This window comes from Desmodus rotundus, chromosome X (assembly GCF_022682495.2).
Source record: "Desmodus rotundus isolate HL8 chromosome X, HLdesRot8A.1, whole genome shotgun sequence".
Taxonomy (NCBI): Eukaryota; Metazoa; Chordata; class Mammalia; order Chiroptera; family Phyllostomidae; genus Desmodus; species Desmodus rotundus.
The window spans coordinates 38,289,160-38,306,282 of record NC_071400.1 but is presented as its reverse complement, the minus strand read 5'-3'; the positions used below and the strand labels follow the sequence as shown (position 1 = coordinate 38,306,282).

The 17,123-nt window shown below is 37.2% G+C and overlaps 1 pseudogene; it reads right to left on the bottom strand.

The window, feature by feature from the left end:
• Positions 1 to 12,549, bottom strand: part of LOC112321340 (L-lactate dehydrogenase A chain-like) — an 83,464-nt pseudogene extending 70,915 nt beyond the window's left edge.
• Between the last annotated feature and the right edge of the window lie 4,574 nt (positions 12,550 to 17,123).

The following is a 17,123-nucleotide window of genomic DNA, read 5'->3' as shown; positions in this document are numbered from 1 at the left end:
GGAATGTTGGGGGGGAAATGGAGAAAACTGTATTTGAACAACAATTAAAAAAAAAAGCTGGAGGGAAAAAAAAAAAAAAACAACAACCATATTCATCTCCTCCCACCAATCAGTCCCACTATTTATGTTGGTTAATGCTTTCAAGATTTATTGTCTAGATAGTCTCTCATTGAGCAATAAGTTCAACACTAGCAGCTTCAGATTTGGCATCCAGATGTAAACCACCGCTTTTGTTGGTGGACTTGGCTTTCAGGCTCTATTTTGATTCAATCACATCATTTGGTATGTGAGTCCTTCCATGAGAGAACATTGCTCATATAATGAAGATAAAACAGTTGAATAAGCTGCAGACTGAGAAATAAATGTTGGAACCCTGATGGAGGGAAATTTATTTAAAATTATCTCTCATCTCTTTTCATCACAAATACAAACAGATATCGTGTCGTGTGGTCTTTCCAAATATTATCTCTAAAGCAAATGTTTGATCAGTTTTCTTTACATCTACTGAGAGATCCCCTAGAGAAACCAAGCTTGGGAATGACATTAGAATCATTCTAGTGCATAGAAAACCAGAAACTTTATGTACAAATTCAAATAGTTTGAGCTCCACAAGTTTCAGGAAAACTTCAAAAGAATAGGTGCAACTGTGTGAGAGGTCATTACAAAAGTTTTCAATTGGACTAGATAAAGACGAAGGAAACGTTTTGACTATGGAATAAATTTTATTCCATTCAGTGGTTTTGCAGCTATAAAAAAAACCTGACTGCAGCAATGTCTTCATGAAAACTGTCATTTTATGATATAAAATCTGCTTATGCATGCATCTGAAAAATATTGCAGTTTAAGGGGAGTAGGAGTTTTAGGACTGGGTTTTTGCCAGAAATTTTGAATATCTGTATGTGGTATGATGTCAGTTATTTAATTTTATCCTAAGCAGTCACTCAAAACTTCAGTAATGTGGAGTCCACTCGTTCACTGTTTCTAATTCCAGTATGTTCAGTTAATTCAATAAAATAAACAGTTTTGAAGTAATTTAGCCATGTCCATTTGCCTCTATGGGCTATGTAAAAGGGAAAAAATCTTTATGTATTACATTAGAACCTCTGTTTTACTACTTGTGTTTATTTTTCTCTATGTTCTTAAATGCATTACATATGTATAACTTTCCATAAATTCCATGATACCGATTTTTAACCAATTTTGGCAATCAACAAATATTTACTGAATGTGTTTAGTGAGTTCAGAACTGCATTTGGTCGCAACAGATTCAAAAAAAGCACACCATTGATAAAACAAATATTAAAGCCCATGAACTAATCAGACATCAAAGAAGTGTTGCATCGTGTGGTGTGGAGCTACCAATTTTAAAAAGCAAAAGGAATATACAGAAGAATGAAGTAAACATGTGACTGGATACTTGTGGGATGTTGCCTGAAGACACTGGAGCATAAAGTCAGTTTTTAAGAATAGGCTTTGTTTAGATGGGCAGTAATGAGCTCAAAGAACATTACAGGTAAAGTAAATAGCATTAAAAAGTACATAGATTATAAAGTGTATTCTAGGGAATAATAGGAAATGATTTGGTAGAGAAAGACCAGATTACTTTGGACCTGCAACCCATGACAGAAATTTTTATTTTGAATTGGAACTCAAAAGGAGGCTACCTTAAGAATTATTTTTTGCTATGAAATATATCATTCACATCAAAAGTTTGCATTAAAAAGCACTGCATAGTTAAAAGAATGATAATATTAAGAGAACATTCTTCAGGTTTTATTCACTCAGTTTAAGAAACAGAATACCAATAAGTTAGCATTTATATTTTCCACAATCACATTGTACTTCACTGCAAAAATAATCATAATCCTAAATTCTACATTAATGATCCTCTATGTTTTCTTTAATTTTTTAATATTTACATATGCAATTATAAACAACATATTTGCTTAGGTTTGCCTTTTTATTAACATAATGATGTTATAATCTACTGACACTTGTTTCTTTAACTCAAAATTGTATCTTGGAAATTTATGGATATTGATGTCTGTAAGTGTGGCTCCTTAGAATGCTATACTGCTATATAATAGCCCATTGTTTCAGTATAACACTATATTTTTTCCTGTCTGCCACTGATAGATTATTGGCCTGTGTTCAGGTTTGGCTGTCATGAACATTGCTGTTAGGAGTTCTGTTTTTATGCTATAGGTGGTATATGTTGAAGAAATGCCTAGGAGTAGTGTTGGGTCATAAGTTATTCACATGATCAATTTTATTAAATAACGACAAAATTTTTACAAACTATATATTTCGTTGGTTATTCTATTACAGTTGTCCCATCTCCCCATTTATCCCCCTCCACCTTGCAAAGTCCTCAACCGGATTCCCCAGCCCTTAGCTCATGTGAATGGGTCATACATATAAGTTCTTTGGCTTATATATTTCCCATACTATTCTTACCCTCTCCCTATCCATTTTGTAACTACCATTTATACTACTGATTCCCTGTACCTTTTGACAACTCTCTTCCCTCCCTTCCCCACAGATAACCATCCATGTGATCTCCATTTCTGTGAATCTGTTCCTGTTTTAATTGTTTGTTTAGTTTGTTTTAGTTTTTGTTTCTTCAGGTTTAGTTGTTGATAGTTGTGAGTTTGTTGTCATTTTACTGTTCCTATTTAAATTTTCTTTTGTTATTAAATTACAGTTGTTTGCATTTTCTCACAATCACTCCACCCAACCCTAGCCAAACCCAACTCCCTCTCCCACATCCACCCTCCCCCTTGATTTTGTCCATGTGTCCTTCATAGTAGTTCCTGAAAACCCCTACCCCCACTGCCCACTCCCCACTACCCATCTGGCTATTGTTAGACTGTTCTTAGCTACAATGTCTCTGGTTATATTTTGTTTGCTTTTTGAATCTGTTGATTATGTTCCATTTAAATGTGAGATCATATGGTATTTGTCCCTCACTGCCCGGCTTATTTCACTTAGCAAAATGCTCTCCAGTTCCATCCATGCCATTGCAAAGGGTAGAAGCTCCTTCTTTTTCTCTGCTGCGTACAATTCCATTGCATAAATATACCATAGTTTTTGGATTCACTTGTTTGTTGATGGGCACTTATGTTGCTTATACTACTTGGCTATTGTAAATTGTGCTGCTATAAACATTGGGGTGCATAGGTTCTTTTGGATTGGTTTTTCAAGGTTCTTAGGGTACAATCCCAGCAGTGCAATTGCTGGGTCAAAGGGCAGTTCCATTTTTAGTTTTCTGAGGAAATTCCAAAATGTTTTCCACAGTGGCCTCACCAGTCTGCATTCCCACCAACAGTGCACTAGGGTTCCCTTTTCTCTGCATCCTTTCCAACATTTGTTTGTGGATTTGTTTATGTTGGCCACTCTAACTGGTGTGAGATGGTACCTCATTGTGGTTTTAATTTGCAGCTCTCTGATTGCTAGTGATGCTGAGCATCTTTTCATATGTCTCTGGGCCCTCGGTATGTTTTCCTTGGAGAAGTGTCTGTTCAAGTCCTTTGCCAATTTTGTGATTGGGACTCTTGTCTTCTTAGAAGAGAGTTGTGTGAGGTCTGTATATAATTTGGAGATTAAACCCTTCTATTAGTTATCATTGGCAAATATGTTTTCCCATACTGTTGGGTCTTTTTTTTTTTTTATTTTAATGCTGTTTTCTTTAGCCATGCAGAAGCTTTTTATTTTGTTCAGGTCCCATGTGTTTATTCTTTCCTTTATGTCTCTTGCTTTAGCGGACATGTCTGTGAGGATGCTGCTGCGTGGAATGCATGAGATCTTCCCGCCAAGTTTTACTCTAGGACTTTTATGATGTTACAACTTATATTTAAGTCCTTTATCCACCTTGAATTTATTTCTGTGTATGGCGTAAGCTGGTGATCAAGGTTCATTTTTTTACAAGTAGCTGTCCAGAATTCCCAACACCATTTGTTGAGGAGGGTATATTTGCTTCATTTTATGCTCCTGCCTACTTTTTCAAATAATAATTGACTGTACAGACTTGTATTTATTTCTGGGCTCTCTGTTCTGTTCCATTGGTCTATGTGCCTCTTTTTATGCCAGTACCAGGCTGTTTTGATTACAGTGGCCTTGTAATAGAGTTTGATATCAGATATTGTGACCCCTCCTGCTTTGTTCTTCTTTCTCAAAATTGCTGCAGCTATTCGGTGTCATTTATGGTTCCATATGAATTTCCGAAATGTTTGTTCTGTATCTGTGAAATATGTCACACGTACTTTAATAGGGATTGCATTGAATCTATAAATCGCTTTGGGTAGTATGGCCATTTTGATGATGTTACTTCTTCCAATCCATGAACATGGTACATGCTTCCATTTGTTTGTGTCTTCCTTAATTTCTTTCTTTAGTGTTGTGTAGTTTTCTGAGTACATGTCTTTTACCTCCTTGGTTAAGTTTATTGTTAGGTACTTTATTTTCTTGTTGCTATATCAAATGGGATTTTTTTCCTGATTTCTGTTTCTTCAGTTTCATTGTTATTGTACATGAATGCCTTGGATTTCTGAGTATTGACTTTGTATCCAGCTGTTTTGCCAAATTCATTATTAGGTCAAGTATTTTTTTGTTGGAGTCTATAGGATTTTCCATGTACACTATCATGTCATCTGCAAACACTGACAGTTTCATTTCCTCCTTTCCAATTTGGATGCCTTTTATTTCTTTTTCTTTTCTGATTGCTCTGGCTAGGACTTCCAATACTATGTTGAATAGGAGTGGTGAGAGACGGCATCCTTGTCTTGGTCCTGATCTTAGTGGGAAAGCTCTAAGTTTTTGTCCATTGAGTGTGATGTTGGCTGTAGGTCTCTCATATGGCCTTTATTATGTTGAGGAATGCTCCCTTCATTCCCACTTTGCTGAGTGTTTTTATCAGAAATGGGTGCTGTGTCTTGTCAAATGCTTTTTCCGCATCGATTGATTTGATCATGCGATTTTTATCTTTGCTGTTGTTGATGTGATGTATTATATTTATTGATTTGTGAATATTGTACCATCCTTGCAGCCCTGGGATGAATCCCACTTGGTCATGGTGTATGATCTTTTTTATGTATGGTTGGATGTGGATTGCCAATATTTTGTTGAGAATTTTAGTGTCTATGTTCATCAGCGATATTGGCCTGAAGTTTTCTTTTTTCGTTGTGTCTTTATCTGGTTTTGAGATTAGGATGATGCCGGCTTCATAAAAAGAGTTTGGGAGTCTTCCATCAGTTTGGATTTTTTTGAATAGTCTGTGAAGGATAGGGGTTAGCTCTTCCTTAAATGCTTTGTAGAATTCTCCTGAAAAACCATCTGGTTCAGGGCTTTTGTGTGTTGTGAGTTTTTTGATGACTGCTTCAACTTCGTCTGCTGTTATTGGTCTGTTCACGTTTTTTCCTTTTCTTCATTCAGTTTTGGAAGATTATATTTTTCTAGAAATGTGTCCATTTCATCTAGGTTTTAAAATTTTTGTCATACAGTTCTTCATAGTAATTTCTTACAATCCTTTGTATTTCTGTGGTATCAGTTGTCATCTCTCCTCTTTCATTTCTAATTGTGTTTATTTGGATCGTCTCTCTTCTCTTCTTGATGAGCCTACTTAAAGGCTTGTCGATTTTGTTTATCTTTTCATAGAACCAGCTCCTGGATTCATTGACCCTTAGAATTGTGCTTTTAGTCTCTATGTCATTTATCTCTGCTCTGATCTTGGTTATTTCCTTCCTTCTGCTTGCTCTGGGCTGTCTGTTGATGTTCCTTGATTTCTTGTGGGCGTAGTGTTAGGTTGTTTGTTTGAAATGTTTCTATCTTTTTAATGTAAGCCTGTATTGCTATGAACTTCCCTCTCAGGACTGCCTTTGCTGTGTCCCATAGGTTTTGGGTTGTTGTGAGTTCATTTGCATTTGTTTCCAGAAAGTTTTTGATTTCTTCCCTAATCTCGTTCTTGACCCACTCATTGTTTAATAGCATGGTATTCAATCTCCATGATTTTGAGTGTTTTGGGTTTTTTCCTTTGGGGTTGACTTCTAGTTTCAGTCCCTTGTGGTCAGAGAAAATGCTTGGTACGATTTCAATTTTCTTGAATTTGTTTAGGCTTGCTTTGTGTCCTATCATGTGCTCTATCTTTGAAAAAGTTCCATGTACATTTGAAAAGAATGTGTATTTTGCTTCTTTGGGATGAAAAGCTCTCTATATATCTGTGAAGTCCATTTCCTCTAGGGTATTGTTAAGTGACACAATATCCTTGTTGATATTTTGTTTGGAAGACCTGTCCATTTTTGATAATGGGGTGTTAAAGTCCCCTACTATAATTGTGTTGCTGTCAATATCTTTCTTGAAGTCCTCCAAGTTTATCTTTATGTATTTGGGTGCTCCTTGTTTGTTTGTTTTTAATCTACTAATTTACTTATGGGCCTTAGATTACTTACAGCACTTGGCTATTGTAAATTTTGATGCTATGAACATTAGGGTGCATAGGTTCTTATGAATTAGTTCTTAGGATATAATCCTAGCAGTGGATTTGCAGGATAAAGGGGACTTTCATTATTCGTTTTCTGAGGAAATTCCATAATGTTTTTCACAGTGGTATACAAGCCTGTATTCCCATCAACAGTGTATTAGGGGTTCCCTTTTCTCCCCAGCTTCTCTAACACTTGTTGATTCTTGATTTGTTTACAACAGCTATTCTGCCTTGTGTGAAGTGGTATCTCATTGTGGTTTTAATTTGCATCACTCTGATGGCTAGTGATGTTGAACTTTCTTTCATATGTTTCCAGACCCTCTGTATGTCCTCCTTGGAGAAGTATCTGTTCAGGTCCTTTCCCCATTTTTTAATTGGGTCTTCCTGGTTTGGAGTTGTGTTAGTTCTTTATACATTTTGGAGATCAATCCCTTGTCTGAGGTGTCAGTGGCAAATGTATTTTTTTTCATATGGTTGGTTCCTTTTTCATTTTGCTGATGTTTTCTTTAGCAATGCAGAAGCTTTTTATTTTCATGAGGTCCCATTTGTTTATTCTTTCCTTTATGTCCTTTGCTCTTGGAAATGTATCAGTGAAACTACTGCTGCTTGGAATATCTGAGATTTTCCTGCCTAACTTCTCATCTCGTACCTTTATGGTATCACAATTGTATTTAAATCTTTTACCCATCTTGACTTTATTTTTTTTGTGTGATGTAAGTTGGTGGTTGAGTTTCATTATTTTGCATGTAGCTGTCTATATCTCCCAACACCATTTGTTAAAGAGACTATATTTATTCCATTTTATGCTTCTGCATGCTTTGTCAAATATTGATTGACCATAGAAACATAGGTTTATTTCTAGGCTCTCTCTTCTCTTCCCCTGGTCTATTTGTCTGTTTTTATGTCAGTACAAGACTGTCTTGATTATAGAGGCCTTTTAATATAATTTGATATTAGGTACTGCGATCCCTACAACTTTGGTCTTCCTTCTCAAAATTGCTGTAGCTCTTCGATGTTGTTTATGGTTCCATATAATTTTTTGAATTGTTTGTTCTATGAAATATATGGTTGGTTTTAATAAGGATTGTCTTGACTTTACAAATTGATTTGGGTAGTATGGATATTTTGATGATATTAATTGGTGTATTCCATGAACATGATATGTGCTTACATTTTTTTGTGTCTTCCTTAATATCTTTCTTCACTGTTGTGTAGTTTTCTGAGTACAGGTCTTTTACTTCCTGGATATGATTTATTCTAGGTTTTATTTTTCTTGCTATATCAAGTGGGATTATTTCCTGATTTCTGTTTCTGATATTTCATTGTTGGTGTAAAAAAATGCCTTTCATTTCTGAATATTGACTTTGTATCTCACTGTTTTAGCAAATTCACTTACTAGATCTAGTAGATTTTTGGTGGAGTGTATTGGGTTTGTTATGTACACTATCATATTTTCTGCAGACAATGACAATTTTGCTTCCTCCTTTCTAATTTGGATGTCTTTTACTTCTTTTACATTTCCAATCACTGTGGCTAGGATTTCCAATACAATGTTGAGTAGAAGTGATGAACGTGGATATCTGGTCTTATTCCTGATCTTAGTGGGGAAGGTTTCCTTTTAATTGTTTTTTTTTTTTTTTTTTTTTTTTTTTACCATTGAATATAATGTTGGCTGTAGGTTTTTCATCTACTGACTTTATTATGTTGAAATATGTTCCCTATACTCCCACTTTGCTGAGTGTTTTTTTCTTCTTTTTAAAATATATTTTATTGATTATGTTATTACAGCTGTCCCATTCCTCCCGACTTATTCCCCTCACCCTGCAGCCCCCTCCCACCCACATTCTTCCGTTGTTAATTCATGTCCATGGTTTGTACATATAACTTCTTTGACTTCTACATTTCCTATACTATTCTCAAACTCCCTGTATTTGTTTTCTTGTTACTATTTATGCTTCTTATTCTCTGTACCTTTTCCTGAATTCTCCCCCCTCCTGCTCCCCACTGATAACCCCCCATGTGATCTCCATTTCCTGGATTCTGTTCCTGTTATAGCTGTTTGCTTAGTTTGTTTTTGTTTTTTAGGTTTGGTTTTTGATAGTTGTGAGTTTGTTATCATTTTACTGTTCATAGTTTTTTTATCTTCTCTTCCTTAGGTAAGTCCCTTTACCATTTTATGTAAGTGCTCAGTGACGATGAACTCCTTTAACTTGACCTTATCTGGGAAGCACTTTATCTGCCCTTCCTTTCTAAATGATAGCTCTGCGGGATAGAGTAATCTTAGATGTAGGTCCTTTTCTTTCATGACTTTGAATACTTCTTTCCAGCCCCTTCTTGCCTGTAAAGTTTCTTTTGAGCAATCAGTTGATAGTTTTATGGGAAATCCTTTTCTAGGTAACTGTCTCCTTTTCTCTTGTTGCTTTTAAAGTTTCCTCCTTCTCTTCATTCTTGGGTAATATAATTATGATGCACCTTAGTGTGTGCTTCCTTGAGTCCAACTTCTTTGGGACTCTCTGGGCTTCCTGGATTTCCTGGAAGTCTATTTCCTTTGCCAGATTTGGGAAGTTCTCCTTCATTATGTTTTCAAATAAGTTCCAATTTATTCCTCTTCTTCTTTTTTGGCACCCCTATGATTCAGATGTGGAATGTTTAACATTGTCCCATAGGCTCCTAAACCTCTCCTCATATTTTTGAATTCTTGTTGCTTCATTCTATTCTGATTGAATGTTCATTTTTTCCTTGTGGTCCAAAGTGTTGATTTGCATCCCGTTTACCTTCCCATCACAGTTGGTCCCCTGTGCATCTCCCTTTAATTCACTTTTCATAGCCTTCAGTCTTTCCTCTACCTTATGACCATAGTCAACCATTTCCATGAGCATCCTACTTACCAGTGTTTTGAAATCTGCATCTGATAGGTTGGCTATCTCTTCTTGGCTTATTAGTATTTTTTCTGGAACTTCAATCTGTTCTTTCATTTGGGCCTTATTTTTCATCTCAGAGTGCCTGTTACATAGTAAGAGGCAGAACCTTAGGTATTCACTAAGACAGGGCAACCCAGGTCACTGCATTGTGGCATTCTATGTAGGAAAGTTGTCTAAAAAGGAACAATGCTGCTTGCTGGGCTCTCAGCCTGCTTTCAGTAACTTCCCCAGCTACCCACAAAAAAATTGGGCCCTTCTTGTTCCGATTCAAGGGTGAGTGGGTTTGTGTACGTTCTAGGACTCTGTGATTTTCTCCAACGAACTCTCCTATGAGGCTGGGAGTTTCTCTTGCTGCCACAATCCAACAGGTCTTTTCAGTCAGAGGTTTTGATGCTTTATTTCCCTGTGCTGGAACCCTGGGTTGTGCAGACTTTCTCACTCCCCAGTTGTTACTCCCAATTTATCTGTACACAAATGTAGGACAACCCAGTCTGCCAGTGGCCCCCTCACCTGGTCTTCAAGTCACCACCTTGCCTGCCTTAGTCCTCCAGCCACTGCCTTGCTATGAATTTTCTCCACCCAGGTGCCTGTCTCCACCTCTCCTACCAGTCCAGATTAATGTTTCTTCTTTAACTCCTAGGTTGTCAGACTTCAACACTGTTCAATTTTCTGGCAGTTCTGGTTGTTTTTTATTTTTAAATTTGCTGTTGTCCTCCTTTTAGTTGTGTGAGAAGCCACAGTGTATCTACCTTATGCCTCCATCTTGGCCAGAAGTCCCTGAGTATTTTTTTCATAAATGAGTGCTATGATTATTCCACATCTATTGCTATGATCATGTGATTTTTTTTCTTTCCTTTTGTTTTTGTGATGTATTACATTTATTGGTTTGCAAATATTGTACCATCCTTGCATCCCTGGTATGAATCTCACTTGATCATGGTGTATGATCTTTATAATGTGTTGTTTGATGCTGTTTGCCAATATTTTGTTGAGGATTTTAACGTCTACGTTCAGCAACAATATGGGCCTGTAGTTTTCTCTCTTTGTTGTGTCTTTATCTGGTTTTGGGATTCGGATGATGCTGACTTCATAAAAAGAGATTGGGAATCTTCCCTCTTCTTGGATTTTTGGAATAGTCTATGAAGGATAGGGGTTAGCTCTTCCTTAAATGTTTCGTAGAATTCTCTTGTGAAACCCTGCTATCCACAGCTTTTGTGTGTTGGGAGTTTTTTGATTACTGGTTTATATTTCACCAGCTGTTTTCAGTCTGTTCAGGCTTTCTCCTTGTTCTTCATTTAGGTTTGGGTGATTATGTTTTTCCAGAAATTTCTCTATTTTGTCTAGGTTTTCAAAATTCTTGGCATATAGTTGTTCTTAGTAATTCCTTACAATCCTTTGTATTTCTATATCAGTTGTAATCTTTCCTCTTTCATTTCTGATTTATTTATATGGGTCCACTCTCTCTCTCTCTTTTTTTCTTTTGAAGAGTCTGCTTCAAGGTTTGTCGACTTTGTTCAACTTTTCAAAGAAATGTTGCTCCTGGATTTTTGATCTTTTGGATTGTTCTTTTAGTTTCTGTGTCATTTAATTCGGCTCTGATCTGTGTTATTTCCTTCTTTCTACTCCCTCTGGGCTTTGTTTGTTGCTGTTCCTCCAGTTCTTTTTGATGTTGGGTTAGGTTGTTTATTTGAAATAAATCTATCTTTTTTAGGTAGGCCTATTTTGCTATGAACTTCCCTCTCAGGACTGCCTTCGCTGAGTCCCATAAGTTTTGGACTGTTATGTTTTCATTTTTATTTGTTTCTAGAAACTTTTTGATTTTTTTCCTTGATGTCAGTATTAACTCCTTCATTGTTTATTAGCATGCTCTTCAATCTCCATAAATTTGAGGGTTTTTGACTTTTTTCTTTTAGGTTGGTTTCTAGTCTCAGGCCCTTATTGTCTGAAAAAATGTTTAATATATTTTACATTTTGTTGAATTCGCTGAGGTTTGTTTCGTGTCCTATCATGTGGCCTATCTTTAAAAGTATTCCATGTGCAATTTAAAAGAATGTGTATTTTGCTACTTGGCATGTAAGTTCTATATATATATCAGTTAAGTCCATTGAAACTAGGGCATGGTTAAAGGCTGCAATATCCTTGTTGATATTTTTTTCAGAAGATCTATCCTTTTTTTGACAGTGGGGTGTTAAAATCCCCTAGTATAAGTATGTTGCTATGTATATCTTTCTTGATCTCCTCCAAGATTTTCCTTATATATATGGTTGCTCCTATGTTGGGTGCATATACATTTACAATGTTGATTCTTCCTTTGAGTATTATGAAATGTCATTCAGTGTCTCTTTTTATGTCTTTTGTTGTAAAGTTTATTTTGTCTGATAGAAGTATTGTTATACTGGCTTATTTTCCTTACCATTTGTTTGGAATATTTTTTCCCAGCACTTCACTTTCAGTCTGTGTAGGTCTTTTGTTCTGAGATGGGTCTCTTGTAGGATGTATTTGTATGGGTTGTCTTTTCTTATCCACTCAGCTATCTCATCTCTTTTGATTGAAGCATTTAATCCATTAATATTTAAGATGATTGATAAGTACTTATTCATCCCCCCTTTATTCCTGTCTTCCTCTCTTTCTCACTTTTTCTTCCACTTCTTATAGCATTCTCTTCAGCATATCTTATAGTTCTAATTTGGTGGAGTTGTATTCTTTCAGCCTTCCTTTGTCTTGGAACCTCCTTATTTTGTCTTCCATTTTAATTGAGAACCTCACCTGTGTAGAGTAGTAGTGGCTGAAGGCCTTTACTTTTCATTGCTTGGAATATTTCTTGCCATTCTCTCCTGGTGTGCAGTGTTTCTGTTGAGAAATAATCTGCTAGTCTTATCAGAGCACCCTTGTATGTTACCCTGTTTCTCCCTTGTTGATTTTATGATTATCTCTTTGTCTTTATAACTTGGTTACTTAATTATGATGTATCTTGGAGTATACCTCTTTGGGTTCATCTTGATAAGAACACTGTACTTCCTGAACTTGCATAGTTTTTCCCTTCTCCGTGTTCAGAAAGTTTTCTGTCATTATTATTTCAAAAAGGTATTCTATCCCTTGCTCCTTTTCTTCTTCTTCTTGTACTCCTATGATACGAATGTTGTTAAGTTCCATGTTGTCTTGCAGTTCCCTTAAGCTATCTTTATTTTTAAGTCTTTTTTTCATGCAGCTGCTCTACCAGGTTATTTTTTTCTACCTTTCTATGTATTCCAGCTCAGTAATTCAGTCCTCTGCTTCATCCAGCCTGCTTGTAATTCCTTCCAGTGTGTTTTGAATTTCAGTAACTGTATTCTTCATTTCTTCCTGGTTCTTGTTTATAGTTTCTATTTCCTTTTTCACACTGTTATTGTCCTCACTCAGTTCCTTATAGCTTTCTGTTAGCTCCTTGAGCATCCTTATAACTGTTCTTTTGAAATCTATATCTGATAGTTTACTTGCCTCCATTTCACTGAGCTCTTTTAGTGGGGAGTCTTCCATCCCTTTTGATTGCAGGTTCTTTCTCTGTCTCCCCATTTTAGGTGAGTCTTTTTGTTTGTTTCTGTGATTCCCAATGCTCTTCTTTGTTAGCTGTCTTTGTAGGGTGAACTTTTATGGTAGGAGTTCTGTGGGACTCAGTGGTGAGGCCTCTTTGATTTCCTTGTCTGAATGTCCTAGGGTTGCACTTTTCTCCATTGGTTGGGGTCTTTTGTTGTACTTGGGTTTTATCTGTTGGTGCCTCCTTTGTTGGTGAGTACCTCCTCCAGTGGGTTTACTGGTGTTCACAACTCCCACCTTATCTTTTATGTGATCAATTTAGGGACAAAGATGAAATTGATTAGCATACCAGTAGAGTATTCTATGACATTTAAAGTACCAACAAATAGAGAACAGATAGAAGGTCCTTTGGAGAAGTGTAGCAATAACTGTGATATTTCACTTAACTCGCCACTTTTTATAGAAGGTGAAAAGGAGATGACTCTTTTTTAAAAATAATATATTTCATTGATTATGCTATTAGTTGTCCCATTTCCCCCCCTCTATTCCCCTCTGCCATGCACACCCCCTCCCACCTATATTCACCCCTTTAGTTCATGTCCATGGGTCATACAGATAAGTTCTTTGGCTTCTACATTTCCTATACTATTCTTAACTTCCCCCTGTCTATTTTCTACCTAACGTTTATGCTACTTATTCTCTGTACCTTTTCCCCCTCTCTCCTCCTCCCACTCCCCTGCTGATAACCCTCATGTGATCTACATTTCTGTGATTCTTTCCTGTTATAGTTGTTTGCTTAGTTTGCTTTTGTTTTTGTTTTAGGTGTGGTTGTTAATAACTGTGAGCTTGCTGTCATTTTTACTGTTCATATTTTTGATCTTCTTTTTCTTAGATAAATCCCTTTAACATTTCATATAATAAGGGCTTGGTGATGATGAACTTCTTTAACTTGACCTTATCTGGGAAGCACTTTATCTGCCCTTTCATTCTAAATGGAAGTTTTGCTGGATAGAGCAATCTTGGATGTAGGCCCTTGCCTTTCATGACTTGGAATACTTCTTGCCAGTCCCTTCTTGCCTGTAAGGTCTGTTTTGAGAAATCAGCTGACAGTCTTATGGGAACCCCTTTGTAGGTAACTGTGTCCTTTTCTCTTGCTGCTTCTAAGATTCTGTCCTTCTGTGTAATCTTGGGTAATGTAATGATGATGTGCCTTGGTGTGTTCCTCCTTGGGTCCAGCTTCTTTGGGACTCTCTGAGCTTCCTGGACTTCCTGGAAGTCTATTTCCTTTGCCAGATTGGGGAAGTTCTCCTTCATTATTTGTTCAAATAAGTTTTCAATGTGTTGCTCTTCCTCTTCTCCTTCTGGTACCCCTATGATTAACATGTTGGAATGCTTAAAGATGTCCTGGAGGTTCCTAAGCCTCTCCTCATTTTTTTGAATTCTTTTTTTCTTCATTTTTTTCTGGTTGAATATTTCTTTCTTCCATCTGGTCCACACCGTTGATTTGTGTCCCAGTTTCCTTCCTGTCACTGTTGTTTCCCTGTACATTTTCCTCTATTTCACTCAGCATAGCCTTCATTTTTTCATCTAATTTGTGACCAAATTCAACCAGTTCTGTGAGCTTCCTGATGACCAGTGTTTTGAACTGTGCATCTGATAGGTTAGTATCTCTTGATTCTTTAGCTGTATTTTTTGGGGAGCTTTGATCTGTTCTTTCATTTGGGCCACTTTTTTTTTGTCTTGGGGTGCCTGAGCCATGAAAGGTTAAGTGCCTAAGGCAGGTTCTGCTGAAAGGACCAATGTGCCCAACTGTCGTGGAACGTGTAGGTAAAAATGCTGGAAGAACTTGTTCCCATGTAAAAAATCTACCTGCATTCACACAACTGTGGTTCCTCAGAAAAAGGTATGTTCTTGGTGGAAGGGGTCACTGCTCTTTTCTTTAAGAGATAAGACTCTTATTAGAGGGGAAAAATAATGTGAGCTGACTCCAGAAAACAAAGAGCTTATGCAAAGGTAGGTGGTGAGATACAGTGAGAGTGATAGAAATTTGCATAGTGTTTGAGAGAATAACTTTAACCACAATGGAAATAAAGCTCAGGAAGATCATGCAATAGATGAAGACCATGGAAGGGTGCTGTGTAGGATTTGCAACAGCAATAATATGACAAGAAATATATGATCTGAATTAAAACAATACAAAGTAAAAGACCGTGAGTAGTGTGTTAATTGGAATACAAGTGAAATGAAAGAAGAAGATTTTAAATGCAATAGGAAAGGGAGAAGAAAGAAACCCAAACAATGAAATCAAGCGATCAAACAAAAGAGAAAATTAAAAGGAAAAAAGAGAAATAAGAAAATAAAATAAATAAAAAGAAAAAATAACAATTAAAAAATGCGAGTTCTACAGGATAGCAGAATGAAGTATGTCTCAGTTGTTGGTATTAGCCTTCTGATCTCTCTCTAGATCTTTGTTCTTTTCACAGATCCAGGTGTTACTGTCTCATGCTTGGGGAATAAAAAAGTCCCCTGCTGACTTTAAACTCTCCAGTAGCTTCTGCTGGTCTTCCTGGATGCTGCGGGCAGAGGGTGGCTAAGCTCCATTTTTTTTCCTTTCCTATTGTTTTGCAAGTTTGGGGTCTCAGTTTGGGCTACAATAATTATAGGTTCCCTTCCTCTAGCCCAAGCACTCAGAGCACTGTGCGGCCCCCATGGTCCATATGTGCCAGGCCGGCACCTCTAATCCACCTCATTGTGCAACCCTTTGATTAGTCTGTCAGGTGCATCAAGTGGGAGCAACTTGTACCTCTCGTCCTCCTTCTTTGCTGGTCTGGCTGCTGCACACATGCAAAGACCTTTCAGGGCAGTTTAGTTTTCCCTATTAAATTAAGTCTTTCTGGGGATTGTTACCTCTCTGAGCCCCTGCTGCCCTCCTTGATGAGTCCATTAGGTGCCCTGATTTGGAAGAAATTGAGTCCCTCCTCTACCCTCTTTGCTGGCCCGGCTGCTGAGCGTGAGAGTCCTCGTGCATTGGCTGCTAGCCTTTTTTTGATGGAATTCCCCTTGGTTGTGGCAGGCCTTTCCTAAAAAGCACCCAGGTTTTGACACAGCCCAATTATCTGACCCAATATTGGTCATGGTCAGCCACTGCCGAACTCTCTTTCCTTCTCCAGGTGTCACTTAGATCCCCAATTTCTCTGGCATTGTCCCAGCTGGAGATCACAGTCTCATCCAAGGAATGCAGCCCACTGTGTCCCCCACTGCATCTTTACCCCCAAGAGACTTCAAGCATCTAGGTTTCTTGTGGCTTCCCTGCTCTGGGAGGGGAGGGAGCTTTGAAGTTACAGTCACTGACCCGGCTCTCCACCAAAGTTCCTAAGGTAGCTGCAGTTACTGGCACAGGACCTTGGTACTTCAGGAGCTGTGGGCCCCTGGCCCTTCTCGTCAGCCTCCAAAATCTCCTTACCATCCATTTTTAAACATCCTCTGCAATCTTTGGCTTCAAACTTCATATAAGCTGGGATTCCATTGGCTGTTTACTGTGTTCTTCAAAAGATTGGCTAGGTGTCCCAGTTGGGTACACTAGGAAGTGGGTTCAGCTCCCACCTACCTTGCCCCAGTCTTCCACCTTCAAAAGATTGTATGTTTCCAGAAATCTATCCATTTTGTCCATGTTTACCAATTTCTTGGCATATAGCTCTTCATAGTAATTTCTTATAATACCTTGTATTTCTGTGATATAAATTGCTATTTTGCCTCTTTCATTTTATTTATTTGAATTCTCTCCCTCCTTGTTTATCTTTTCAAAGAACTAGCTCCTGGATTCATTGATCTTCTGTATTTTTTTTTAGCCTCTCTGTCATTTTTTCTCCTCTGATCTTGATTATTTCCCTTTTTCTACTTGCTCTGGACTTTGTTTTTTGCTTTGTTTGTATTTCCTTCAGGTAAAGTATTACAATGTTTACTTCAGATTTTTCTTGCTTCTTGAGGTAGTCACAAAGTGCTATGAGCTTCTCTCCCAGAACTGCTCTCAGTATGACCTATATATTTTGTATTGTTTTGTGTTTATTTTCATTTGTTTCCAGGAATTTTTTGATCTCCTCTTTGACTTAATTGGTTTCCTATTTATTATTTAATAATATGCTATTTAGATGCCAAGTGTTTGAATGTTTTTGAGTCTTTTTATTGAGGTTGATTTCTAATTTCATGCTATTGTG